Below are 26,860 nucleotides of genomic sequence, written 5' to 3'. Positions count from 1 at the left end.
CAAAACGTGTTTTTCAGCCCGAAATAAACGCGTTTTCTCAGCCCTTAGAATCGCAGTGTAACTGCCTGGCTCAGAAGAGCCCCCTGAGTCAGCCCTTAACCCCAGTGTGCTGAAATTGTCAAAACGTGTTTTTCAGCAGAAATAAAGACGTTTAGGCAACTTTGGTCACCCCCATGTAAGTTATAGGGCAGGAACAGCGCAGTTTTCAAAACGTGTTTTTCAGCCCGAAATAAACGCGTTTTCTCAGCCCTTAGAATCGCAGTGTAACTGCCTGGCTCAGAAGAGCCCCCTGAGTCAGCCCTTAACCCCAGTGTGCTGAAATTGTCAAAACGTGTTTTTCAGCAGAAATAAAGACGTTTAGGCAACTTTGGTCACCCCCATGTAAGTTATAGGGCAGGAACAGCACAGTTTTCAAAACGTGTTTTTCAGCCCGAAATATACGCGTTTTCTCAGCACTTAGAACCGCAGTGTAACTGCCTGGCTCAGATGAGCCCCCTGACTCAGCCCTTAACCCCAGTGTGCTGAAATTGTCAAAACGGGTTTTTCAGCCGAAATAAACACGTTTAGGCAACTTTGGTCACCCCCATGTAAGTTATAGGGCAGGAACAGCATAGTTTTCAAACCGTGTTTTTCAGCCCGAAATAAACGCGTTTTCTCAGCCCTTAGAATCGCAGTGTAACTGCCTGGCTCAGAAGAGCCCCCTGAGTCAGCCCTTAACCCCAGTGTGCTGAAATTGTCAAAACGTGTTTTTCAGCAGAAATGAAGACGTTTAGGCAACTTTGGTCACCCCCATGTAAGTTATAGGGCAGGAACAGCACAGTTTTCAAAACGTGTTTTTCAGCCCGAAATAAACACGTTTTCTCAGCCCTTAGAATCGCAGTGTAACTGCCTGGCTCAGAAGAGCCCCCTGAGTCAGCCCTTAACCCAAGTGTGCTGAAATTGTCAAAACCTGTTATTCAGCAGAAATGAACACGATTAGGCAACTTTGGTCACCCCCATGTAAGTTATAGGGCAGGAACAGCACAGTTTTCAAAACGTGTTTTTCAGCCCGAAATAAACGCGTTTTCTCAGCCCTTAGAATCGCAGTGTAACTGCCTGGCTCAGAAGAGCCCCATGAGTCAGCCCTTAACCCCAGTGTGCTGAAATTGTCAAAACGTGTTTTTCAGCAGAAATAAACACGTTTAGGCAACTTTGGTCACTCCCATGTAAGTTATAGGGCAGGAACAGCACAGTTTTCAAAACGTGTTTTTCAGCCCGAAATAAACGCGTTTTCTCAGCCCTTAGAATCGCAGTGTAACTGCCTGGCTCAAAAGAGCCCCCTGTGTCAGCCCTTAACCCCAGTGTGCTGAAATTGTCAAAACGTGTTTTTCAGCAGAAATAAAGACGTTTAGGCAACTTTGGTCACCCCCATGTAAGTTATAGGGCAGGAACAGCATAGTTTTCAAAACGTGTTTTTCAGCCCGAAATAAACGCGTTTTCTCAGCCCTTAGAATCGCAGTGTAACTGCCTGGCTCAGAAGAGCCCCCTGAGTCAGCCCTTAACCCCAGTGTGCTGAAATTGTCAAAACGTGTTTTTCAGCAGAAATAAACACGTTTAGGCAACTTTGGTCACCCCCATGTAAGTTATAGGGCAGGAACAGCACAGTTTTCAAAACGTGTTTTTCAGCCCGAAATAAACGCGTTTTCTCAGCCCTTGGAATCGCAATGCAACTGCCTGGCTCAGAAGAGCCCACTGAGTCAGCCCTTAACCCCAGTGTGAAGAAGTTGTCAAAACGTGTTTGTCAGCACAAATAAACAAGTTTTGGCAACTTTGGTCACCCCCATGTAACTTTTGGGGCAAGTACAGCACAGTTTTCAAAACGTGTTTTTCAGCTCGAAATAAACGCGTTTTTTCAGACTGTTGAATCCCAAAGTATCTGCCTGGCTCAGATGAGCTCACTGAGTCAGCCCTTAACCCCAGAGTGCAGAAGTTGTCAAAACGTGTTTGTCAGCACAAATAAACACGTTTTGGCAACTTTGGTCACCCCCATGTAAGTTATAGGGCAGGAACAGCACAGTTTTCAAAACGTGTTTTTCAGCCCGAAATAAACGCGTTTTCTCAGCCCTTAGAATCGCAGTGTAACTGCCTGGCTCAGAAGAGCCCCCTGAGTCAGCCCTTAACCCCAGTGTGCTGAAATTGTCAAAACGTGTTTTTCAGCAGAAATAAAGACGTTTAGGCAACTTTGGTCACCCCCATGTAAGTTATAGGGCAGGAACAGCGCAGTTTTCAAAACGTGTTTTTCAGCCCGAAATAAACGCGTTTTCTCAGCCCTTAGAATCGCAGTGTAACTGCCTGGCTCAGAAGAGCCCCCTGAGTCAGCCCTTAACCCCAGTGTGCTGAAATTGTCAAAACGTGTTTTTCAGCAGAAATAAACACCTTTAGGCAACTTTGGTCACCCCCATGTAAGTTATAGGGCAGGAACAGCACAGTTTTCAAAACGTGTTTTTCAGCCCGAAATAAACGCGTTTTCTCAGCCCTTAGAACCGCAGTGTAACTGCCTGGCTCAGATGAGCCCCCTGACTCAGCCCTTAACCCCAGTGTGCTGAAATTGTCAAAACGTGTTTTTCAGCAGAAATAAAGACGTTTAGGCAACTTTGGTCACCCCCATGTAAGTTATACGGCAGGAACAGCACAGTTTTCAAAACGTGTTTTTCAGCCCGAAATAAACGCGTTTTCTCAGCCCTTAGAATCGCTGTGTAACTGCCTGGCTCAGAAGAGCCCCCTGAGTCAGCCCTTAACCCCAGTGTGCTGAAATTGTCAAAACGGGTTTTTCAGCCGAAATAAACACGTTTAGGCAACTTTGGTCACCCCCATGTAAGTTATAGGGCAGGAACAGCATAGTTTTCAAACCGTGTTTTTCAGCCCGAAATAAACGCGTTTTCTCAACCCTTAGAATCGCAGTGTAACTGCCTGGCTCAGAAGAGCCCCCTGAGTCAGCCCTTAACCCCAGTGTGCTGAAATTGTCAAAACGTGTTTTTCAGCAGAAATGAAGACGTTTAGGCAACTTTGGTCACCCCCATGTAAGTTATAGGGCAGGAACAGCACAGTTTTCAAAACGTGTTTTTCAGCCCGAAATAAACACGTTTTCTCAGCCCTTAGAATCGCAGTGTAACTGCCTGGCTCAGAAGAGCCCCCTGAGTCAGCCCTTAACCCCAGTGTGCTGAAATTGTCAAAACGTGTTTTTCAGCAGAAATAAACACGATTAGGCAACTTTGGTCACCCCCATGTAAGTTATAGGGCAGGAACAGCACAGTTTTCAAAACGTGTTTTTCAGCCCGAAATAAACGCGTTTTCTCAGCCCTTAGAATCGCAGTGTAACTGCCTGGCTCAGAAGAGCCCCATGATTCAGCCCTTAACCCCAGTGTGCTGAAATTGTCAAAACGTGTTTTTCAGCAGAAATAAACACGTTTAGGCAACTTTGGTCACTCCCATGTAAGTTATAGGGCAGGAACAGCACAGTTTTCAAAACGTGTTTTTCAGCCCGAAATAAACGCGTTTTCTCAGCCCTTAGAATCGCAGTGTAACTGCCTGCTCAAAAGAGCCCCCTGTGTCAGCCCTTAACCCCAGTGTGCTGAAATTGTCAAAACGTGTTTTTCAGCAGAAATAAAGACGTTTAGGCAAGTTTGGTCACCCCCCATGTAAGTTATAGGGCAGGAACAGCACAGTTTTCTAAACGTGTTTTTCAGCCCGAAGTAAACGCGTTTTGTCAGCCCTTAGAATCGCAGTGTAACTGCCTGGCTCAGAAGAGCCCCCTGAGTCAGCCCTTAACCCCAGTGTGCTGAAATTGTCAAAACGTGTTTTTCAGCAGAAATAAAGACGTTTAGGCAAGTTTGGTCACCCCCCATGTAAGTTATAGGGCAGGAACAGCACAGTTTTCTAAACGTGTTTTTCAGCCCGAAGTAAACGCGTTTTGTCAGCCCTTAGAATCGCAGTGTAACTGCCTGGCTCAGAAGAGCCCCCTGAGTCAGCCCTTAACCCCAGTGTGCTGAAATTGTCAAAACGTGTTTTTCAGCAGAAATAAACACGTTTAGGCAACTTTGGTCACCCCCATGTAAGTTATAGGGCAGGAACAGCACAGTTTTCAAAACGTGTTTTTCAGCCCGAAATAAACGCGTTTTCACAGCCCTTAGAATCGCAGTGTAACTGCCTGGCTCAGATGAGCCCCCTGAGTCAGCCCTTAACCCCAGTGTGCTGAAATTGTCAAAACGTGTTTTTCAGCAGAAATAAAGACGTTTAGGCAACTTTGGTCACCCCCATGTAAGTTATAGGGCAGGAACAGCACAGTTTTCAAAACGTGTTTTTCAGCCCGAAATAAACGCGTTTTCTCAACCCTTAGAATCGCAGTGTAACTGCCTGGCTCAGAAGAGCCCCCTGAGTCAGCCCTTAACCCCAGTGTGCTGAAATTGTCAAAACGTGTTTTTCAGCAGAAATAAAGACGTTTAGGCAACTTTGGTCACCCTCATGTAAGTTATAGGGCAGGAACAGCACAGTTTTCAAAACGTGTTTTTCAGATCGAAAAAACGCGTTTTCTCAGCCCTTAGAATCGCAGTGTAACTGCCTGGCTCCGAAGAGCCCCCTGAGTCAGCCCTTAACCCCAGTGTGCTGAAATTGTCAAAACGTGTTTTTCAGCAGAAATAAACACGTTTAGGCAACTTTGGTCACCCCCATGTAAGTTATAGGGCAGGAACAGCATAGTTTACAAAACGTGTTTTTCAGCACGAAATAAACGCGTTTTCTCAGCCCTTAGAATCGCAGTGTAACTGCCTGGCTCAGAAGAGCCCCCTGAGTCAGCCCTTAACCCCAGTGTGCTGAAATTGTCAAAACGTGTTTTTCAGCAGAAATAAAGACGTTTAGGCAACTTTGGTCACCCCCATGTAAGTTATAGGGCAGGAACAGCAAAGTTTTCAAAACGTGTTTTTCAGCCCGAAATAAACGCGTTTTGTCAGCCCTTAGAATCGCAGTGTAACTGCCTGGCTCAGAAGAGCCCCCTGAGTCAGCCCTTAACCCCAGTGTGCTGAAATTGTCAAAACGTGTTTTTCAGCAGAAATAAACACGTTTAGGCAACTTTGGTCACCCCCATGTAAGTTATAGGGCAGGAACAGCACAGTTTTCAAAACGTGTTTTTCAGCCCGAAATAAACGCGTTTTCTCAGCCCTTAGAATCGCAGTGTAACTGCCTGGCTCAGATGAGCCCCCTGAGTCAGCCCTTAACCCCAGTGTGCTGAAATTGTCAAAACGTGTTTTTCAGCAGAAATAAAGACGTTTAAGCAACTTTGGTCACCCCCATGTAAGTTATAGGGCAGGAACAGCACAGTTTTCAAAACGTGTTTTTCAGATCGAAAAAACGCGTTTTCTCAGCCCTTAGAATCGCAGTGTAACTGCCTGGCTCAGAAGAGCCCCCTGAGTCAGCCCTTAACCCCAGTGTGCTGAAATTGTCAAAACGTGTTTTTCAGCAGAAATAAACACGTTTAGGCAACTTTGGTCACCCCCATGTAAGTTATAGGGCAGGAACAGCAAAGTTTTCAAAACGTGTTTTTCAGCCCGAAATAAACGCGTTTTCTCAGCCCTTAGAATCGCAGTGTAACTGCCTGGCTCAGAAGAGCCCCCTGAGTCAGCCCTTAAACCCAGTGTGCTGAAATTGTCAAAACGTGTTTTTCAGCAGAAATAAACACGTTTAGGCAACTTTGGTCACCCCCATGTAAGTTATAGGGTAGGAACAGCACAGTTTTCAAAACGTGTTTTTCAGCCCGAAATAAACGCGTTTTCTCAGCCCTTAGAATCGCAGTGTAACTGCCTGGCTCAAAGGAGCCCCCTGTGTCAGCCCTTAACCCCAGTGTGCTGAAATTGTCAAAACGTGTTTTTCAGCAGAAATAAAGACGTTTAGGCAACTTTGGTCACCCCCATGTAAGTTATAGGGCAGGAACAGCACAGTTTTCAAAACGTGTTTTTCAGCCCGAAATAAACGCGTTTTCTCAGCCCTTAGAATCGCAGTGTAACTGCCTGGCTCAGAAGAGCCCCCTGAGTCAGCCCTTAACCCCAGTGTGCTGAAATTGTCAAAACGTGTTTTTCAGCAGAAATAAAGACGTTTAGGCAACTTTGGTCACCCCCATGTAAGTTATAGGGCAGGAACAGCATAGTTTTCAAAACGTGTTTTTCAGCCCGAAATAAACGCGTTTTCTCAGCCCTTAGAATCGCAGTGTAACTGCCTGGCTCAGAAGAGCCCCCTGAGTCAGCCCTTAACCCCAGTGTGCTGAAATTGTCAAAACGTGTTTTTCAGCAGAAATAAAGACGTTTAGGCAACTTTGGTCTCCCCCATGTAAGTTATAGGGCAGGAACAGCACAGTTCTCAAAACGTGTTTTTCAGCCCGAAATAAACGCGTTTTCTCAGCCCTTAGAATCGCAGTGTAACTGCCTGGCTCAGAAGAGCCCCCTGAGTCAGCCCTTAACCCCAGTGTGCTGAAATTGTCAAAACGTGTTTTTCAGCAGAAATAAAGACGTTTAGGCAACTTTGGTCACCCCCATGTAAGTTATAGGGCAGGAACAGCACAGTTTTCAAAACGTGTTTTTCAGCAGAAATAAACACGTTTAGGCAACTTTGGTCACCCCCATGTAAGTTATAGGGCAGGAACAGCAAAGTTTTCAAAACGTGTTTTTCAGCCCGAAATAAACGCGTTTTCTCAGCCCTTAGAATCGCAGTGTAACTGCCTGGCTCAGAAGAGCCCCCTGAGTCAGCCCTTAACCCCAGTGTGCTGAAATTGTCAAAACGTGTTTTTCAGCAGAAATAAACACGTTTAGGCAACTTTGGTCACCACCATGTAAGTTATAGGGCAGGAACAGCACAGTTTTCAAAACGTGTTTTTCAGCCCGAAATATACGCGTTTTCTCAGCCCTTAGAACCGCAGTGTAACTGCCTGGCTCAGATGAGCCCCCTGACTCAGCCCTTAACCCCAGTGTGCTGAAATTGTCAAAACGTGTTTTTCAGCAGAAATAAAGACGTTTAGGCAACTTTGGTCACCCCCATGTAAGTTATAGGGCAGGAACAGCACAGTTTTCAAAACGTGTTTTTCAGCCCGAAATAAACGCGTTTTCTCAGCCCTTAGAATCGCAGTGTAACTGCCTGGCTCAGAAGAGCCCCCTGAGTCAGCCCTTAACCCCAGTGTGCTGAAATTGTCAAAACGGGTTATTCAGCCGAAATAAACACGTTTAGGCAACTTTGGTCACCCCCATGTAAGTTATAGGGCAGGAACAGCATAGTTTTCAAACCGTGTTTTTCAGCCCGAAATAAACGCGTTTTCTCAGCCCTTAGAATCGCAGTGTAACTGCCTGGCTCAGAAGAGCCCCCTGAGTCAGCCCTTAACCCCAGTGTGCTGAAATTGTCAAAACGTGTTTTTCAGCAGAAATGAAGACGTTTAGGCAACTTTGGTCACCCCCATGTAAGTTATAGGGCAGTAACAGCACAGTTTTCAAAACGTGTTTTTCAGCCCGAAATAAACACGTTTTCTCATCCCTTAGAATCGCAGTGTAACTGCCTGGCTCAGAAGAGCCCCCTGAGTCAGCCCTTAACCCCAGTGTGCTGAAATTGTCAAAACGTGTTATTCAGCAGAAATGAACACGATTAGGCAACTTTGGTCACCCCCATGTAAGTTATAGGGCAGGAACAGCACAGTTTTCAAAACGTGTTTTTCAGCCCGAAATAAACGCGTTTTCTCAGCCCTTAGAATCGCAGTGTAACTGCCTGGCTCAGAAGAGCCCCATGAGTCAGCCCTTAACCCCAGTGTGCTGAAATTGTCAAAACGTGTTTTTCAGCAGAAATAAACACGTTTAGGCAACTTTGGTCACTCCCATGTAAGTTATAGGGCAGGAACAGCACAGTTTTCAAAACGTGTTTTTCAGCCCGAAATAAACGCGTTTTCTCAGCCCTTAGAATCGCAGTGTAACTGCCTGGCTCAAAGGAGCCCCCTGTGTCAGCCCTTAACCCCAGTGTGCTGAAATTGTCAAAACGTGTTTTTCAGCAGAAATAAAGACGTTTAGGCAACTTTGGTCACCCCCATGTAAGTTATAGGGCAGGAACAGCATAGTTTTCAAAACGTGTTTTTCAGCCCGAAATAAACGCGTTTTCTCAGCCCTTAGAATCGCAGTGTAACTGCCTGGCTCAGAAGAGCCCCCTGAGTCAGCCCTTAACCCCAGTGTGCTGAAATTGTCAAAACGTGTTTTTCAGCAGAAATAAAGACGTTTAGGCAAGTTTGGTCACCCCCCATGTAAGTTATAGGGCAGGAACAGCACAGTTTTCTAAACGTGTTTTTCAGCCCGAAATAAACGCGTTTTGTCAGCCCTTAGAATCGCAGTGTAACTGCCTGGCTCAGAAGAGCCCCCTGAGTCAGCCCTTAACCCCAGTGTGCTGAAATTGTCAAAACGTGTTTTTCAGCAGAAATAAACACGTTTAGGCAACTTTGGTCACCCCCATGTAAGTTATAGGGCAGGAACAGCACAGTTTTCAAAACGTGTTTTTCAGCCCGAAATAAACGCGTTTTGTCAGCCCTTAGAATCGCAGTGTAACTGCCTGGCTCAGAAGAGCCCCCTGAGTCAGCCCTTAACCCCAGTGTGCTGAAATTGTCAAAACGTGTTTTTCAGCAGAAATAAACACGTTTAGGCAACTTTGGTCACCCCCATGTAAGTTATAGGGCAGGAACAGCACAGTTTTCAAAACGTGTTTTTCAGCCCGAAATAAACGCGTTTTCACAGCCCTTAGAATCGCAGTGTAACTGCCTGGCTCAGATGAGCCCCCTGAGTCAGCCCTTAACCCCAGTGTGCTGAAATTGTCAAAACGTGTTTTTCAGCAGAAATAAAGACGTTTAGGCAACTTTGGTCACCCCCATGTAAGTTATAGGGCAGGAACAGCACAGTTTTCAAAACGTGTTTTTCAGCCCGAAATAAACGCGTTTTCTCAACCCTTAGAATCGCAGTGTAACTGCCTGGCTCAGAAGAGCCCCCTGAGTCAGCCCTTAACCCCAGTGTGCTGAAATTGTCAAAACGTGTTTTTCAGCAGAAATAAAGACGTTTAGGCAACTTTGGTCACCCTCATGTAAGTTATAGGGCAGGAACAGCACAGTTTTCAAAACGTGTTTTTCAGATCGAAAAAACGCGTTTTCTCAGCCCTTAGAATCGCAGTGTAACTGCCTGGCTCAGAAGAGCCCCCTGAGTCAGCCCTTAACCCCAGTGTGCTGAAATTGTCAAAACGTGTTTTTCAGCAGAAATAAACACGTTTAGGCAACTTTGGTCACCCCCATGTAAGTTATAGGGCAGGAACAGCATAGTTTACAAAACGTGTTTTTCAGCACGAAATAAACGCGTTTTCTCAGCCCTTAGAATCGCAGTGTAACTGCCTGGCTCAGAAGAGCCCCCTGAGTCAGCCCTTAACCCCAGTGTGCTGAAATTGTCAAAACGTGTTTTTCAGCAGAAATAAAGACGTTTAGGCAACTTTGGTCACCCCCATGTAAGTTATAGGGCAGGAACAGCAAAGTTTTCAAAACGTGTTTTTCAGCCCGAAATAAACGCGTTTTGTCAGCCCTTAGAATCGCAGTGTAACTGCCTGGCTCAGAAGAGCCCCCTGAGTCAGCCCTTAACCCCAGTGTGCTGAAATTGTCAAAACGTGTTTTTCAGCAGAAATAAACACGTTTAGGCAACTTTGGTCACCCCCATGTAAGTTATAGGGCAGGAACAGCACAGTTTTCAAAACGTGTTTTTCAGCCCGAAATAAACGCGTTTTCTCAGCCCTTAGAATCGCAGTGTAACTGCCTGGCTCAGATGAGCCCCCTGAGTCAGCCCTTAACCCCAGTGTGCTGAAATTGTCAAAACGTGTTTTTCAGCAGAAATAAAGACGTTTAGGCAACTTTGGTCACCCCCATGTAAGTTATAGGGCAGGAACAGCACAGTTTTCAAAACGTGTTTTTCAGCCCGAAATAAACGCGTTTTCTCAACCCTTAGAATCGCAGTGTAACTGCCTGGCTCAGAAGAGCCCCCTGAGTCAGCCCTTAACCCCAGTGTGCTGAAATTGTCAAAACGTGTTTTTCAGCAGAAATAAAGACGTTTAGGCAACTTTGGTCACCCCCATGTAAGTTATAGGGCAGGAACAGCACAGTTTTCAAAACGTGTTTTTCAGATCGAAAAAACGCGTTTTCTCAGCCCTTAGAATCGCAGTGTAACTGCCTGGCTCAGAAGAGCCCCCTGAGTCAGCCCTTAACCCCAGTGTGCTGAAATTGTCAAAACGTGTTTTTCAGTTGAAATAAAGACGTTTAGGCAACTTTGGTCACCCCCATGTAAGTTATAGGGCAGGAACAGCATAGTTTTCAAAACGTGTTTTTCAGCCCGAAATAAACGCGTTTTCTCAGCCCTTAGAATCGCAGTGTAACTGCCTGGCTCAGAAGAGCCCCCTGAGTCAGCCCTTAACCCCAGTGTGCTGAAATTGTCAAAACGTGTTTTTCAGCAGAAATAAAGACGTTTATGCAACTTTGGTCTCCCCCATGTAAGTTATAGGGCAGGAACAGCACAGTTCTCAAAACGTGTTTTTCAGCCCGAAATAAACGCGTTTTCTCAGCCCTTAGAATCGCAGTGTAACTGCCTGGCTCAGAAGAGCCCCCTGAGTCAGCCCTTAACCCCAGTGTGCTGAAATTGTCAAAACGTGTTTTTCAGCAGAAATAAAGACGTTTAGGCAACTTTGGTCACCCCCATGTAAGTTATAGGGCAGGAACAGCACAGTTTTCAAAACGTGTTTTTCAGATCGAAAAAACGCGTTTTCTCAGCCCTTAGAATCGCAGTGTAACTGCCTGGCTCAGAAGAGCCCCCTGAGTCAGCCCTTAACCCCAGTGTGCTGAAATTGTCAAAACGTGTTTTTCAGCAGAAATAAACACGTTTAGGCAACTTTGACACCCCCATGTAAGTTATAGGGCAGGAACAGCAAAGTTTTCAAAACGTGTTTTTCAGCCCGAAATAAACGCGTTTTCTCAGCCCTTAGAATCGCAGTGTAACTGCCTGGCTCAGAAGAGCCCCCTGAGTCAGCCCTTAACCCCAGTGTGCTGAAATTGTCAAAACGTGTTTTTCAGCAGAAATAAATACGTTTAGGCAACTTTGGTCACCACCATGTAAGTTATAGGGCAGGAACAGCACAGTTTTCAAAACGTGTTTTTCAGCCCGAAATATACGCGTTTTCTCAGCCCTTAGAACCGCAGTGTAACTGCCTGGCTCAGATGAGCCCCCTGACTCAGCCCTTAACCCCAGTGTGCTGAAATTGTCAAAACGTGTTTTTCAGCAGAAATAAAGACGTTTAGGCAACTTTGGTCACCCCCATGTAAGTTATAGGGCAGGAACAGCACAGTTTTCAAAACGTGTTTTTCAGCCCGAAATAAACGCGTTTTCTCAGCCCTTAGAATCGCAGTGTAACTGCCTGGCTCAGAAGAGCCCCCTGAGTCAGCCCTTAACCCCAGTGTGCTGAAATTGTCAAAACGGGTTTTTCAGCCGAAATAAACACGTTTAGGCAACTTTGGTCACCCCCATGTAAGTTATAGGGCAGGAACAGCATAGTTTTCAAACCGTGTTTTTCAGCCCGAAATAAACGCGTTTTCTCAGCCCTTAGAATCGCAGTGTAACTGCCTGGCTCAGAAGAGCCCCCTGAGTCAGCCCTTAACCCCAGTGTGCTGAAATTGTCAAAACGTGTTTTTCAGCAGAAATGAAGACGTTTAGGCAACTTTGGTCACCCCCATGTAAGTTATAGGGCAGGAACAGCACAGTTTTCAAAACGTGTTTTTCAGCCCGAAATAAACACGTTTTCTCAGCCCTTAGAATCGCAGTGTAACTGCCTGGCTCAGAAGAGCCCCCTGAGTCAGCCCTTAACCCCAGTGTGCTGAAATTGTCAAAACGTGTTATTCAGCAGAAATGAACACGATTAGGCAACTTTGGTCACCCCCATGTAAGTTATAGGGCAGGAACAGCACAGTTTTCAAAACGTGTTTTTCAGCCCGAAATAAACGCGTTTTCTCAGCCCTTAGAATCGCAGTGTAACTGCCTGGCTCAGAAGAGCCCCATGAGTCAGCCCTTAACCCCAGTGTGCTGAAATTGTCAAAACGTGTTTTTCAGCAGAAATAAACACGTTTAGGCAACTTTGGTCACTCCCATGTAAGTTATAGGGCAGGAACAGCACAGTTTTCAAAACGTGTTTTTCAGCCCGAAATAAACGCGTTTTCTCAGCCCTTAGAATCGCAGTGTAACTGCCTGGCTCAAAAGAGCCCCCTGTGTCAGCCCTTAACCCCAGTGTGCTGAAATTGTCAAAACGTGTTTTTCAGCAGAAATAAACACGTTTAGGCAACTTTGGTCACCCCCATGTAAGTTATAGGGCAGGAACAGCACAGTTTTCAAAACGTGTTTTTCAGCCCGAAATAAACGCGTTTTCTCAGCCCTTAGAATCGCAGTGTAACTGCCTGGCTCAGAAGAGCCCCCTGAGTCAGCCCTTAACCCCAGTGTGCTGAAATTGTCAAAACGTGTTTTTCAGCAGAAATAAACACGTTTAGGCAACTTTGGTCACCCCCATGTAAGTTATAGGGCAGGAACAGCACAGTTTTCAAAACGTGTTTTTCAGCCCGAAATAAACGCGTTTTCTCAGCCCTTAGAATCGCAGTGTAACTGCCTGGCTCAGAAGAGCCCCCTGAGTCAGCCCTTAACCCCAGTGTGCTGAAATTGTCAAAACGTGTTTTTCAGCAGAAATAAAGACGTTTAGGCAACTTTGGTCACCCCCATGTAAGTTATAGGGCAGGAACAGCACAGTTTTCAAAACGTGTTTTTCAGCCCGAAATAAACGCGTTTTCTCAGCCCTTAGAATCGCAGTGTAACTGCCTGGCTCAGAAGAGCCCCCTGAGTCAGCCCTTAACCCCAGTGTGCTGAAATTGTCAAAACGTGTTTTTCAGCAGAAATAAAGACGTTTAGGCAACTTTGGTCACCCCCATGTAAGTTATAGGGCAGGAACAGCGCAGTTTTCAAAACGTGTTTTTCAGCCCGAAATAAACGCGTTTTCTCAGCCCTTAGAATCGCAGTGTAACTGCCTGGCTCAGAAGAGCCCCCTGAGTCAGCCCTTAACCCCAGTGTGCTGAAATTGTCAAAACGTGTTTTTCAGCAGAAATAAACACCTTTAGGCAACTTTGGTGACCCCCATGTAAGTTATAGGGCAGGAACAGCACAGTTTTCAAAACGTGTTTTTCAGCCCGAAATAAACGCGTTTTCTCAGCCCTTAGAACCGCAGTGTAACTGCCTGGCTCAGATGAGCCCCCTGTCTCAGCCCTTAACCCCAGTGTGCTGAAATTGTCAAAACGTGTTTTTCAGCAGAAATAAAGACGTTAAGGCAACTTTGGTCACCCCCATGTAAGTTATAGGGCAGGAACAGCACAGTTTTCAAAACGTGTTTTTCAGCCCGAAATAAACGCGTTTTCTCAGCCCTTAGAATCGCAGTGTAACTGCCTGGCTCAGAAGAGCCCCCTGAGTCAGCCCTTAACCCCAGTGTGCTGAAATTGTCAAAACGGGTTTTTCAGCCGAAATAAACACATTTAGGCAACTTTGGTCACCCCCATGTAAGTTATAGGGCAGGAACAGCATAGTTTTCAAACCGTGTTTTTCAGCCCGAAATAAACGCGTTTTCTCAACCCTTAGAATCGCAGTGTAACTGCCTGGCTCAGAAGAGCCCCCTGAGTCAGCCCTTAACCCCAGTGTGCTGAAATTGTCAAAACGTGTTTTTCAGCAGAAATGAAGACGTTTAGGCAACTTTGGTCACCCCCATGTAAGTTATAGGGCAGGAACAGCACAGTTTTCAAAACGTGTTTTTCAGCCCGAAATAAACACGTTTTCTCAGCCCTTAGAATCGCAGTGTAACTGCCTGGCTCAGAAGAGCCCCCTGAGTCAGCCCTTAACCCCAGTGTGCTGAAATTGTCAAAACGTGTTTTTCAGCAGAAATAAACACGATTAGGCAACTTTGGTCACCCCCATGTAAGTTATAGGGCAGGAACAGCACAGTTTTCAAAACGTGTTTTTCAGCCCGAAATAAACGCGTTTTCTCAGCCCTTAGAATCGCAGTGTAACTGCCTGGCTCAGAAGAGCCCCATGATTCAGCCCTTAACCCCAGTGTGCTGAAATTGTCAAAACGTGTTTTTCAGCAGAAATAAACACGTTTAGGCAACTTTGGTCACTCCCATGTAAGTTATAGGGCAGGAACAGCACAGTTTTCAAAACGTGTTTTTCAGCCCGAAATAAACGCGTTTTCTCAGCCCTTAGAATCGCAGTGTAACTGCCTGCTCAAAAGAGCCCCCTGTGTCAGCCCTTAACCCCAGTGTGCTGAAATTGTCAAAACGTGTTTTTCAGCAGAAATAAAGACGTTTAGGCAAGTTTGGTCACCCCCCATGTAAGTTATAGGGCAGGAACAGCACAGTTTTCTAAACGTGTTTTTCAGCCCGAAATAAACGCGTTTTGTCAGCCCTTAGAATCGCAGTGTAACTGCCTGGCTCAGAAGAGCCCCCTGAGTCAGCCCTTAACCCCAGTGTGCTGAAATTGTCAAAACGTGTTTTTCAGCAGAAATAAACACGTTTAGGCAACTTTGGTCACCCCCATGTAAGTTATAGGGCAGGAACAGCACAGTTTTCAAAACGTGTTTTTCAGCCCGAAATAAACGCGTTTTCTCAGCCCTTAGAATCGCAGTGTAACTGCCTGGCTCAGATGAGCCCCCTGAGTCAGCCCATAACCCCAGTGTGCTGAAATTGTCAAAACGTGTTTTTCAGCAGAAATAAAGACGTTTAGGCAACTTTGGTCACCCCCATGTAAGTTATAGGGCAGGAACAGCACAGTTTTCAAAACGTGTTTTTCAGCCCGAAATAAACGCGTTTTCTCAGCCCTTAGAATCGCAGTGTAACTGCCTGGCTCAGAAGAGCCCCCTGAGTCAGCCCTTAACCCCAGTGTGCTGAAATTGTCAAAACGTGTTTTTCAGCAGAAATAAAGACGTTTAGGCAAGTTTGGTCACCCCCCATGTAAGTTATAGGGCAGGAACAGCACAGTTTTCAAAACGTGTTTTTCAGCCCGAAATAAACGCGTTTTGTCAGCCCTTAGAATCGCAGTGTAACTGCCTGGCTCAGAAGAGCCCCCTGAGTCAGCCCTTAACCCCAGTGTGCTGAAATTGTCAAAACGTGTTTTTCAGCAGAAATAAACACGTTTAGGCAACTTTGGTCACCCCCATGTAAGTTATAGGGCAGGAACAGCACAGTTTTCAAAACGTGTTTTTCAGCCCGAAATAAACGCGTTTTCTCAACCCTTAGAATCGCAGTGTAACTGCCTGGCTCAGAAGAGCCCCCTGAGTCAGCCCTTAACCCCAGTGTGCTGAAATTGTCAAAACGTGTTTTTCAGCAGAAATAAAGACGTTTAGGCAACTTTGGTCACCCTCATGTAAGTTATAGGGCAGGAACAGCACAGTTTTCAAAACGTGTTTTTCAGATCGAAAAAACGCGTTTTCTCAGCCCTTAGAATCGCAGTGTAACTGCCTGGCTCAGAAGAGCCCCCTGAGTCAGCCCTTAACCCCAGTGTGCTGAAATTGTCAAAACGTGTTTTTCAGCAGAAATAAACACGTTTAGGCAACTTTGGTCACCCCCATGTAAGTTATAGGGCAGGAACAGCATAGTTTACAAAACGTGTTTTTCAGCACGAAATAAACGCGTTTTCTCAGCCCTTAGAATCGCAGTGTAACTGCCTGGCTCAGAAGAGCCCCCTGAGTCAGCCCTTAACCCCAGTGTGTGAAATTGTCAAAACGTGTTTTTCAGCAGAAATAAAGACGTTTAGGCAACTTTGGTCACCCCCATGTAAGTTATAGGGCAGGAACAGCAAAGTTTTCAAAACGTGTTTTTCAGCCCGAAATAAACGCGTTTTGTCAGCCCTTAGAATCGCAGTGTAACTGCCTGGCTCAGAAGAGCCCCCTGAGTCAGCCCTTAACCCCAGTGTGCTGAAATTGTCAAAACGTGTTTTTCAGCAGAAATAAACACGTTTAGGCAACTTTGGTCACCCCCATGTAAGTTATAGGGCAGGAACAGCACAGTTTTCAAAACGTGTTTTTCAGCCCGAAATAAACGCGTTTTCTCAGCCCTTAGAATCGCAGTGTAACTGCCTGGCTCAGAAGAGCCCCCTGAGTCAGCCCTTAACCCCAGTGTGCTGAAATTGTCAAAACGTGTTTTTCAGCAGAAATAAAGACGTTTAGGCAACTTTGGTCACCCCCATGTAAGTTATAGGGCAGGAACAGCACAGTTTTCAAAACGTGTTTTTCAGCCCGAAATAAACGCGTTTTCTCAACCCTTAGAATCGCAGTGTAACTGCCTGGCTCAGAAGAGCCCCCTGAGTCAGCCCTTAACCCCAGTGTGCTGAAATTGTCAAAACGTGTTTTTCAGCAGAAATAAAGACGTTTAGGCAACTTTGGTCACCCCCATGTAAGTTATAGGGCAGGAACAGCACAGTTTTCAAAACGTGTTTTTCAGATCGAAAAAACGCGTTTTCTCAGCCCTTAGAATCGCAGTGTAACTGCCTGGCTCAGAAGAGCCCCCTGAGTCAGCCCTTAACCCCAGTGTGCTGAAATTGTCAAAGCGTGTTTTTCAGCAGAAATAAACACGTTTAGGCAACTTTGGTCACCCCCATGTAAGTTATAGGGCAGGAACAGCAAAGTTTTCAAAACGTGTTTTTCAGCCCGAAATAAACGCGTTTTCTCAGCCCTTAGAATCGCAGTGTAACTGCCTGGCTCAGAAGAGCCCCCTGAGTCAGCCCTTAACCCCAGTGTGCTGAAATTGTCAAAACGTGTTTTTCAGCAGAAATAAACACGTTTAGGCAACTTTGGTCACCCCCATGTAAGTTATAGGGTAGGAACAGCACAGTTTTCAAAACGTGTTTTTCAGCCCGAAATAAACGCGTTTTCTCAGCCCTTAGAATCGCAGTGTAACTGCCTGGCTCAAAAGAGCCCCCTGTGTCAGCCCTTAACCCCAGTGTGCTGAAATTGTCAAAACGTGTTTTTCAGCAGAAATAAAGACGTTTAGGCAACTTTGGTCACCCCCATGTAAGTTATAGGGCAGGAACAGCACAGTTTTCAAAACGTGTTTTTCAGCCCGAAATAAACGCGTTTTCTCAGCCCTTAGAATCGCAGTGTAACTGCCTGGCTCAGAAGAGCCCCCTGAGTCAGCCCTTAACCCCAGTGTGCTGAAATTGTCAAAACGTGTTTTTCAGTTGAAATAAAGACGTTTAGGCAACTTTGGTCACCCCCATGTAAGTTATAGGGCAGGAACAGCGCAGTTTTCAAAACGTGTTTTTCAGCCCGAAATAAACGCGTTTTCTCAGCCCTTAGAATCGCAGTGTAACTGCCTGGCTCAGAAGAGCCCCCTGAGTCAGCCCTTAACCCCAGTGTGCTGAAATTGTCAAAACGTGTTTTTCAGCAGAAATAAACACCTTTAGGCAACTTTGGTGACCCCCATGTAAGTTATAGGGCAGGAACAGCACAGTTTTCAAAACGTGTTTTTCAGCCCGAAATAAACGCGTTTTCTCAGCCCTTAGAACCGCAGTGTAACTGCCTGGCTCAGATGAGCCCCCTGACTCAGCCCTTAACCCCAGTGTGCTGAAATTGTCAAAACGTGTTTTTCAGCAGAAATAAAGACGTTAAGGCAACTTTGGTCACCCCCATGTAAGTTATAGGGCAGGAACAGCACAGTTTTCAAAACGTGTTTTTCAGCCCGAAATAAACGCGTTTTCTCAGCCCTTAGAATCGCAGTGTAACTGCCTGGCTCAGAAGAGCCCCCTGAGTCAGCCCTTAACCCCAGTGTGCTGAAATTGTCAAAACGGGTTTTTCAGCCGAAATAAACACGTTTAGGCAACTTTGGTCACCCCCATGTAAGTTATAGGGCAGGAACAGCATAGTTTTCAAACCGTGTTTTTCAGCCCGAAATAAACGCGTTTTCTCAACCCTTAGAATCGCAGTGTAACTGCCTGGCTCAGAAGAGCCCCCTGAGTCAGCCCTTAACCCCAGTGTGCTGAAATTGTCAAAACGTGTTTTTCAGCAGAAATGAAGACGTTTAGGCAACTTTGGTCACCCCCATGTAAGTTATAGGGCAGGAACAGCACAGTTTTCAAAACGTGTTTTTCAGCCCGAAATAAACACGTTTTCTCAGCCCTTAGAATCGCAGTGTAACTGCCTGGCTCAGAAGAGCCCCCTGAGTCAGCCCTTAACCCCAGTGTGCTGAAATTGTCAAAACGTGTTTTTCAGCAGAAATAAACACGATTAGGCAACTTTGGTCACCCCCATGTAAGTTATAGGGCAGGAACAGCACAGTTTTCAAAACGTGTTTTTCAGCCCGAAATAAACGCGTTTTCTCAGCCCTTAGAATCGCAGTGTAACTGCCTGGCTCAGAAGAGCCCCATGATTCAGCCCTTAACCCCAGTGTGCTGAAATTGTCAAAACGTGTTTTTCAGCAGAAATAAACACGTTTAGGCAACTTTGGTCACTCCCATGTAAGTTATAGGGCAGGAACAGCACAGTTTTCAAAACGTGTTTTTCAGCCCGAAATAAACGCGTTTTCTCAGCCCTTAGAATCGCAGTGTAACTGCCTGCTCAAAAGAGCCCCCTGTGTCAGCCCTTAACCCCAGTGTGCTGAAATTGTCAAAACGTGTTTTTCAGCAGAAATAAAGACGTTTAGGCAAGTTTGGTCACCCCCCATGTAAGTTATAGGGCAGGAACAGCACAGTTTTCTAAACGTGTTTTTCAGCCCGAAATAAACGCGTTTTGTCAGCCCTTAGAATCGCAGTGTAACTGCCTGGCTCAGAAGAGCCCCCTGAGTCAGCCCTTAACCCCAGTGTGCTGAAATTGTCAAAACGTGTTTTTCAGCAGAAATAAACACGTTTAGGCAACTTTGGTCACCCCCATGTAAGTTATAGGGCAGGAACAGCACAGTTTTCAAAACGTGTTTTTCAGCCCGAAATAAACGCGTTTTCTCAGCCCTTAGAATCGCAGTGTAACTGCCTGGCTCAGATGAGCCCCCTGAGTCAGCCCATAACCCCAGTGTGCTGAAATTGTCAAAACGTGTTTTTCAGCAGAAATAAAGACGTTTAGGCAACTTTGGTCACCCCCATGTAAGTTATAGGGCAGGAACAGCACAGTTTTCAAAACGTGTTTTTCAGCCCGAAATAAACGCGTTTTCTCAGCCCTTAGAATCGCAGTGTAACTGCCTGGCTCAGAAGAGCCCCCTGAGTCAGCCCTTAACCCCAGTGTGCTGAAATTGTCAAAACGTGTTTTTCAGCAGAAATAAAGACGTTTAGGCAAGTTTGGTCACCCCCCATGTAAGTTATAGGGCAGGAACAGCACAGTTTTCAAAACGTGTTTTTCAGCCCGAAATAAACGCGTTTTGTCAGCCCTTAGAATCGCAGTGTAACTGCCTGGCTCAGAAGAGCCCCCTGAGTCAGCCCTTAACCCCAGTGTGCTGAAATTGTCAAAACGTGTTTTTCAGCAGAAATAAACACGTTTAGGCAACTTTGGTCACCCCCATGTAAGTTATAGGGCAGGAACAGCATAGTTTACAAAACGTGTTTTTCAGCACGAAATAAACGCGTTTTCTCAGCCCTTAGAATCGCAGTGTAACTGCCTGGCTCAGAAGAGCCCCCTGAGTCAGCCCTTAACCCCAGTGTGTGAAATTGTCAAAACGTGTTTTTCAGCAGAAATAAAGACGTTTAGGCAACTTTGGTCACCCCCATGTAAGTTATAGGGCAGGAACAGCAAAGTTTTCAAAACGTGTTTTTCAGCCCGAAATAAACGCGTTTTGTCAGCCCTTAGAATCGCAGTGTAACTGCCTGGCTCAGAAGAGCCCCCTGAGTCAGCCCTTAACCCCAGTGTGCTGAAATTGTCAAAACGTGTTTTTCAGCAGAAATAAACACGTTTAGGCAACTTTGGTCACCCCCATGTAAGTTATAGGGCAGGAACAGCACAGTTTTCAAAACGTGTTTTTCAGCCCGAAATAAACGCGTTTTCTCAGCCCTTAGAATCGCAGTGTAACTGCCTGGCTCAGAAGAGCCCCCTGAGTCAGCCCTTAACCCCAGTGTGCTGAAATTGTCAAAACGTGTTTTTCAGTTGAAATAAAGACGTTTAGGCAACTTTGGTCACCCCCATGTAAGTTATAGGGCAGGAACAGCATAGTTTTCAAAACGTGTTTTTCAGCCCGAAATAAACGCGTTTTCTCAGCCCTTAGAATCGCAGTGTAACTGCCTGGCTCAGAAGAGCCCCCTGAGTCAGCCCTTAACCCCAGTGTGCTGAAATTGTCAAAACGTGTTTTTCAGCAGAAATAAAGACGTTTAGGCAACTTTGGTCTCCCCCATGTAAGTTATAGGGCAGGAACAGCACAGTTCTCAAAACGTGTTTTTCAGCCCGAAATAAACGCGTTTTCTCAGCCCTTAGAATCGCAGTGTAACTGCCTGGCTCAGAAGAGCCCCCTGAGTCAGCCCTTAACCCCAGTGTGCTGAAATTGTCAAAACGTGTTTTTCAGCAGAAATAAAGACGTTTAGGCAACTTTGGTCACCCCCATGTAAGTTATAGGGCAGGAACAGCACAGTTTTCAAAACGTGTTTTTCAGATCGAAAAAACGCGTTTTCTCAGCCCTTAGAATCGCAGTGTAACTGCCTGGCTCAGAAGAGCCCCCTGAGTCAGCCCTTAACCCCAGTGTGCTGAAATTGTCAAAACGTGTTTTTCAGCAGAAATAAACACGTTTAGGCAACTTTGACACCCCCATGTAAGTTATAGGGCAGGAACAGCAAAGTTTTCAAAACGTGTTTTTCAGCCCGAAATAAACGCGTTTTCTCAGCCCTTAGAATCGCAGTGTAACTGCCTGGCTCAGAAGAGCCCCCTGAGTCAGCCCTTAACCCCAGTGTGCTGAAATTGTCAAAACGTGTTTTTCAGCAGAAATAAACACGTTTAGGCAACTTTGGTCACCACCATGTAAGTTATAGGGCAGGAACAGCACAGTTTTCAAAACGTGTTTTTCAGCCCGAAATATACGCGTTTTCTCAGCCCTTAGAACCGCAGTGTAACTGCCTGGCTCAGATGAGCCCCCTGACTCAGCCCTTAACCCCAGTGTGCTGAAATTGTCAAAACGTGTTTTTCAGCAGAAATAAAGACGTTTAGGCAACTTTGGTCACCCCCATGTAAGTTATAGGGCAGGAACAGCACAGTTTTCAAAACGTGTTTTTCAGCCCGAAATAAACGCGTTTTCTCAGCCCTTAGAATCGCAGTGTAACTGCCTGGCTCAGAAGAGCCCCATGAGTCAGCCCTTAACCCCAGTGTGCTGAAATTGTCAAAACGGGTTTTTCAGCCGAAATAAACACGTTTAGGCAACTTTGGTCACCCCCATGTAAGTTATAGGGCAGGAACAGCATAGTTTTCAAACCGTGTTTTTCAGCCCGAAATAAACGCGTTTTCTCAGCCCTTAGAATCGCAGTGTAACTGCCTGGCTCAGAAGAGCCCCCTGAGTCAGCCCTTAACCCCAGTGTGCTGAAATTGTCAAAACGTGTTTTTCAGCAGAAATGAAGACGTTTAGGCAACTTTGGTCACCCCCATGTAAGTTATAGGGCAGGAACAGCACAGTTTTCAAAACGTGTTTTTCAGCCCGAAATAAACACGTTTTCTCAGCCCTTAGAATCGCAGTGTAACTGCCTGGCTCAGAAGAGCCCCCTGAGTCAGCCCTTAACCCCAGTGTGCTGAAATTGTCAAAACGTGTTATTCAGCAGAAATGAACACGATTAGGCAACTTTGGTCACCCCCATGTAAGTTATAGGGCAGGAACAGCACAGTTTTCAAAACGTGTTTTTCAGCCCGAAATAAACGCGTTTTCTCAGCCCTTAGAATCGCAGTGTAACTGCCTGGCTCAGAAGAGCCCCATTAGTCAGCCCTTAACCCCAGTGTGCTGAAATTGTCAAAACGTGTTTTTCAGCAGAAATAAACACGTTTAGGCAACTTTGGTCACTCCCATGTAAGTTATAGGGCAGGAACAGCACAGTTTTCAAAACGTGTTTTTCAGCCCGAAATAAACGCGTTTTCTCAGCCCTTAGAATCGCAGTGTAACTGCCTGGCTCAAAAGAGCCCCCTGTGTCAGCCCTTAACCCCAGTGTGCTGAAATTGTCAAAACGTGTTTTTCAGCAGAAATAAAGACGTTTAGGCAACTTTGGTCACCCCCATGTAAGTTATAGGGCAGGAACAGCATAGTTTTCAAAACGTGTTTTTCAGCCCGAAATAAACGCGTTTTCTCAGCCCTTAGAATCGCAGTGTAACTGCCTGGCTCAGAAGAGCCCCCTGAGTCAGCCCTTAACCCCAGTGTGCTGAAATTGTCAAAACGTGTTTTTCAGCAGAAATAAAGACGTTTAGGCAAGTTTGGTCACCCCCCATGTAAGTTATAGGGCAGGAACAGCACAGTTTTCTAAACGTGTTTTTCAGCCCGAAATAAACGCGTTTTGTCAGCCCTTAGAATCGCAGTGTAACTGCCTGGCTCAGAAGAGCCCCCTGAGTCAGCCCTTAACCCCAGTGTGCTGAAATTGTCAAAACGTGTTTTTCAGCAGAAATAAACACGTTTAGGCAACTTTGGTCACCCCCATGTAAGTTATAGGGCAGGAACAGCACAGTTTTCAAAACGTGTTTTTCAGCCCGAAATAAACGCGTTTTCTCAGCCCTTAGAATCGCAGTGTAACTGCCTGGCTCAGAAGAGCCCCCTGAGTCAGCCCTTAACCCCAGTGTGCTGAAATTGTCAAAACGTGTTTTTCAGCAGAAATAAAGACGTTTAGGCAACTTTGGTCACCCCCATGTAAGTTATAGGGCAGGAACAGCACAGTTTTCAAAACGTGTTTTTCAGCCCGAAATAAACGCGTTTTCTCAGCCCTTAGAATCGCAGTGTAACTGCCTGGCTCAGAAGAGCCCCCTGAGTCAGCCCTTAACCCCAGTGTGCTGAAATTGTCAAAACGTGTTTTTCAGCAGAAATAAAGACGTTTAGGCAACTTTGGTCACCCCCATGTAAGTTATAGGGCAGGAACAGCGCAGTTTTCAAAACGTGTTTTTCAGCCCGAAATAAACGCGTTTTCTCAGCCCTTAGAATCGCAGTGTAACTGCCTGGCTCAGAAGAGCCCCCTGAGTCAGCCCTTAACCCCAGTGTGCTGAAATTGTCAAAACGTGTTTTTCAGCAGAAATAAACACCTTTAGGCAACTTTGGTGACCCCCATGTAAGTTATAGGGCAGGAACAGCACAGTTTTCAAAACGTGTTTTTCAGCCCGAAATAAACGCGTTTTCTCAGCCCTTAGAACCGCAGTGTAACTGCCTGGCTCAGATGAGCCCCCTGACTCAGCCCTTAACCCCAGTGTGCTGAAATTGTCAAAACGTGTTTTTCAGCAGAAATAAAGACGTTAAGGCAACTTTGGTCACCCCCATGTAAGTTATAGGGCAGGAACAGCACAGTTTTCAAAACGTGTTTTTCAGCCCGAAATAAACGCGTTTTCTCAGCCCTTAGAATCGCAGTGTAACTGCCTGGCTCAGAAGAGCCCCCTGAGTCAGCCCTTAACCCCAGTGTGCTGAAATTGTCAAAACGGGTTTTTCAGCCGAAATAAACACGTTTAGGCAACTTTGGTCACCCCCATGTAAGTTATAGGGCAGGAACAGCATAGTTTTCAAACCGTGTTTTTCAGCCCGAAATAAACGCGTTTTCTCAACCCTTAGAATCGCAGTGTAACTGCCTGGCTCAGAAGAGCCCCCTGAGTCAGCCCTTAACCCCAGTGTGCTGAAATTGTCAAAACGTGTTTTTCAGCAGAAATGAAGACGTTTAGGCAACTTTGGTCACCCCCATGTAAGTTATAGGGCAGGAACAGCACAGTTTTCAAAACGTGTTTTTCAGCCCGAAATAAACACGTTTTCTCAGCCCTTAGAATCGCAGTGTAACTGCCTGGCTCAGAAGAGCCCCCTGAGTCAGCCCTTAACCCCAGTGTGCTGAAATTGTCAAAACGTGTTTTTCAGCAGAAATAAACACGATTAGGCAACTTTGGTCACCCCCATGTAAGTTATAGGGCAGGAACAGCACAGTTTTCAAAACGTGTTTTTCAGCCCGAAATAAACGCGTTTTCTCAGCCCTTAGAATCGCAGTGTAACTGCCTGGCTCAGAAGAGCCCCATGATTCAGCCCTTAACCCCAGTGTGCTGAAATTGTCAAAACGTGTTTTTCAGCAGAAATAAACACGTTTAGGCAACTTTGGTCACTCCCATGTAAGTTATAGGGCAGGAACAGCACAGTTTTCAAAACGTGTTTTTCAGCCCGAAATAAACGCGTTTTCTCAGCCCTTAGAATCGCAGTGTAACTGCCTGCTCAAAAGAGCCCCCTGTGTCAGCCCTTAACCCCAGTGTGCTGAAATTGTCAAAACGTGTTTTTCAGCAGAAATAAAGACGTTTAGGCAAGTTTGGTCACCCCCCATGTAAGTTATAGGGCAGGAACAGCACAGTTTTCTAAACGTGTTTTTCAGCCCGAAATAAACGCGTTTTGTCAGCCCTTAGAATCGCAGTGTAACTGCCTGGCTCAGAAGAGCCCCCTGAGTCAGCCCTTAACCCCAGTGTGCTGAAATTGTCAAAACGTGTTTTTCAGCAGAAATAAACACGTTTAGGCAACTTTGGTCACCCCCATGTAAGTTATAGGGCAGGAACAGCACAGTTTTCAAAACGTGTTTTTCAGCCCGAAATAAACGCGTTTTCTCAGCCCTTAGAATCGCAGTGTAACTGCCTGGCTCAGATGAGCCCCCTGAGTCAGCCCATAACCCCAGTGTGCTGAAATTGTCAAAACGTGTTTTTCAGCAGAAATAAAGACGTTTAGGCAACTTTGGTCACCCCCATGTAAGTTATAGGGCAGGAACAGCACAGTTTTCAAAACGTGTTTTTCAGCCCGAAATAAACGCGTTTTCTCAGCCCTTAGAATCGCAGTGTAACTGCCTGGCTCAGAAGAGCCCCCTGAGTCAGCCCTTAACCCCAGTGTGCTGAAATTGTCAAAACGTGTTTTTCAGCAGAAATAAAGACGTTTAGGCAAGTTTGGTCACCCCCCATGTAAGTTATAGGGCAGGAACAGCACAGTTTTCAAAACGTGTTTTTCAGCCCGAAATAAACGCGTTTTGTCAGCCCTTAGAATCGCAGTGTAACTGCCTGGCTCAGAAGAGCCCCCTGAGTCAGCCCTTAACCCCAGTGTGCTGAAATTGTCAAAACGTGTTTTTCAGCAGAAATAAACACGTTTAGGCAACTTTGGTCACCCCCATGTAAGTTATAGGGCAGGAACAGCACAGTTTTCAAAACGTGTTTTTCAGCCCGAAATAAACGCGTTTTCTCAGCCCTTAGAATCGCAGTGTAACTGCCTGGCTCAGATGAGCCCCCTGATTCAGCCCTTAACCCCAGTGTGCTGAAATTGTCAAAACGTGTTTTTCAGCAGAAATAAAGACGTTTAGGCAACTTTGGTCACCCCCATGTAAGTTATAGGGCAGGAACAGCACAGTTCTCAAAACGTGTTTTTCAGCCCGAAATAAACGCGTTTTCTCAGCCCTTAGAATCGCAGTGTAACTGCCTGGCTCAGAAGAGCCCCCTGAGTCAGCCCTTAACCCCAGTGTGCTGAAATTGTCAAAACGTGTTTTTCAGCAGAAATAAAGACGTTTAGGCAACTTTGGTCACCCCCATGTAAGTTATAGGGCAGGAACAGCACAGTTTTCAAAACGTGTTTTTCAGATCGAAAAAACGCGTTTTCTCAGCCCTTAGAATCGCAGTGTAACTGCCTGGCTCAGAAGAGCCCCCTGAGTCAGCCCTTAACCCCAGTGTGCTGAAATTGTCAAAACGTGTTTTTCAGCAGAAATAAACACGTTTAGGCAACTTTGGTCACCCCCATGTAAGTTATAGGGCAGGAACAGCAAAGTTTTCAAAACGTGTTTTTCAGCCCGAAATAAACGCGTTTTCTCAGCCCTTAGAATCGCAGTGTAACTGCCTGGCTCAGAAGAGCCCCCTGAGTCAGCCCTTAACCCCAGTGTGCTGAAATTGTCAAAACGTGTTTTTCAGCAGAAATAAACACGTTTAGGCAACTTTGGTCACCACCATGTAAGTTATAGGGCAGGAACAGCACAGTTTTCAAAACGTGTTTTTCAGCCCGAAATATACGCGTTTTCTCAGCCCTTAGAACCGCAGTGTAACTGCCTGGCTCAGATGAGCCCCCTGACTCAGCCCTTAACCCCAGTGTGCTGAAATTGTCAAAACGTGTTTTTCAGCAGAAATAAAGACGTTTAGGCAACTTTGGTCACCCCCATGTAAGTTATAGGGCAGGAACAGCACAGTTTTCAAAACGTGTTTTTCAGCCCGAAATAAACGCGTTTTCTCAGCCCTTAGAATCGCAGTGTAACTGCCTGGCTCAGAAGAGCCCCCTGAGTCAGCCCTTAACCCCAGTGTGCTGAAATTGTCAAAACGTGTTTTTCAGCAGAAATGAAGACGTTTAGGCAACTTTGGTCACCCCCATGTAAGTTATAGGGCAGGAACAGCACAGTTTTCAAAACGTGTTTTTCAGCCCGAAATAAACACGTTTTCTCAGCCCTTAGAATCGCAGTGTAACTGCCTGGCTCAGAAGAGCCCCCTGAGTCAGCCCTTAACCCCAGTGTGCTGAAATTGTCAAAACGTGTTATTCAGCAGAAATGAACACGATTAGGCAACTTTGGTCACCCCCATGTAAGTTATAGGGCAGGAACAGCACAGTTTT

The sequence above is a fragment of the Atractosteus spatula genome (assembly GCF_055471065.1).
Source record: "Atractosteus spatula isolate fAtrSpa1 chromosome 26 unlocalized genomic scaffold, fAtrSpa1.hap1 SUPER_26_unloc_1, whole genome shotgun sequence".
NCBI lineage: Eukaryota > Metazoa > Chordata > Actinopteri > Semionotiformes > Lepisosteidae > Atractosteus > Atractosteus spatula.
Note: the sequence above shows the minus strand (reverse complement) of the source record.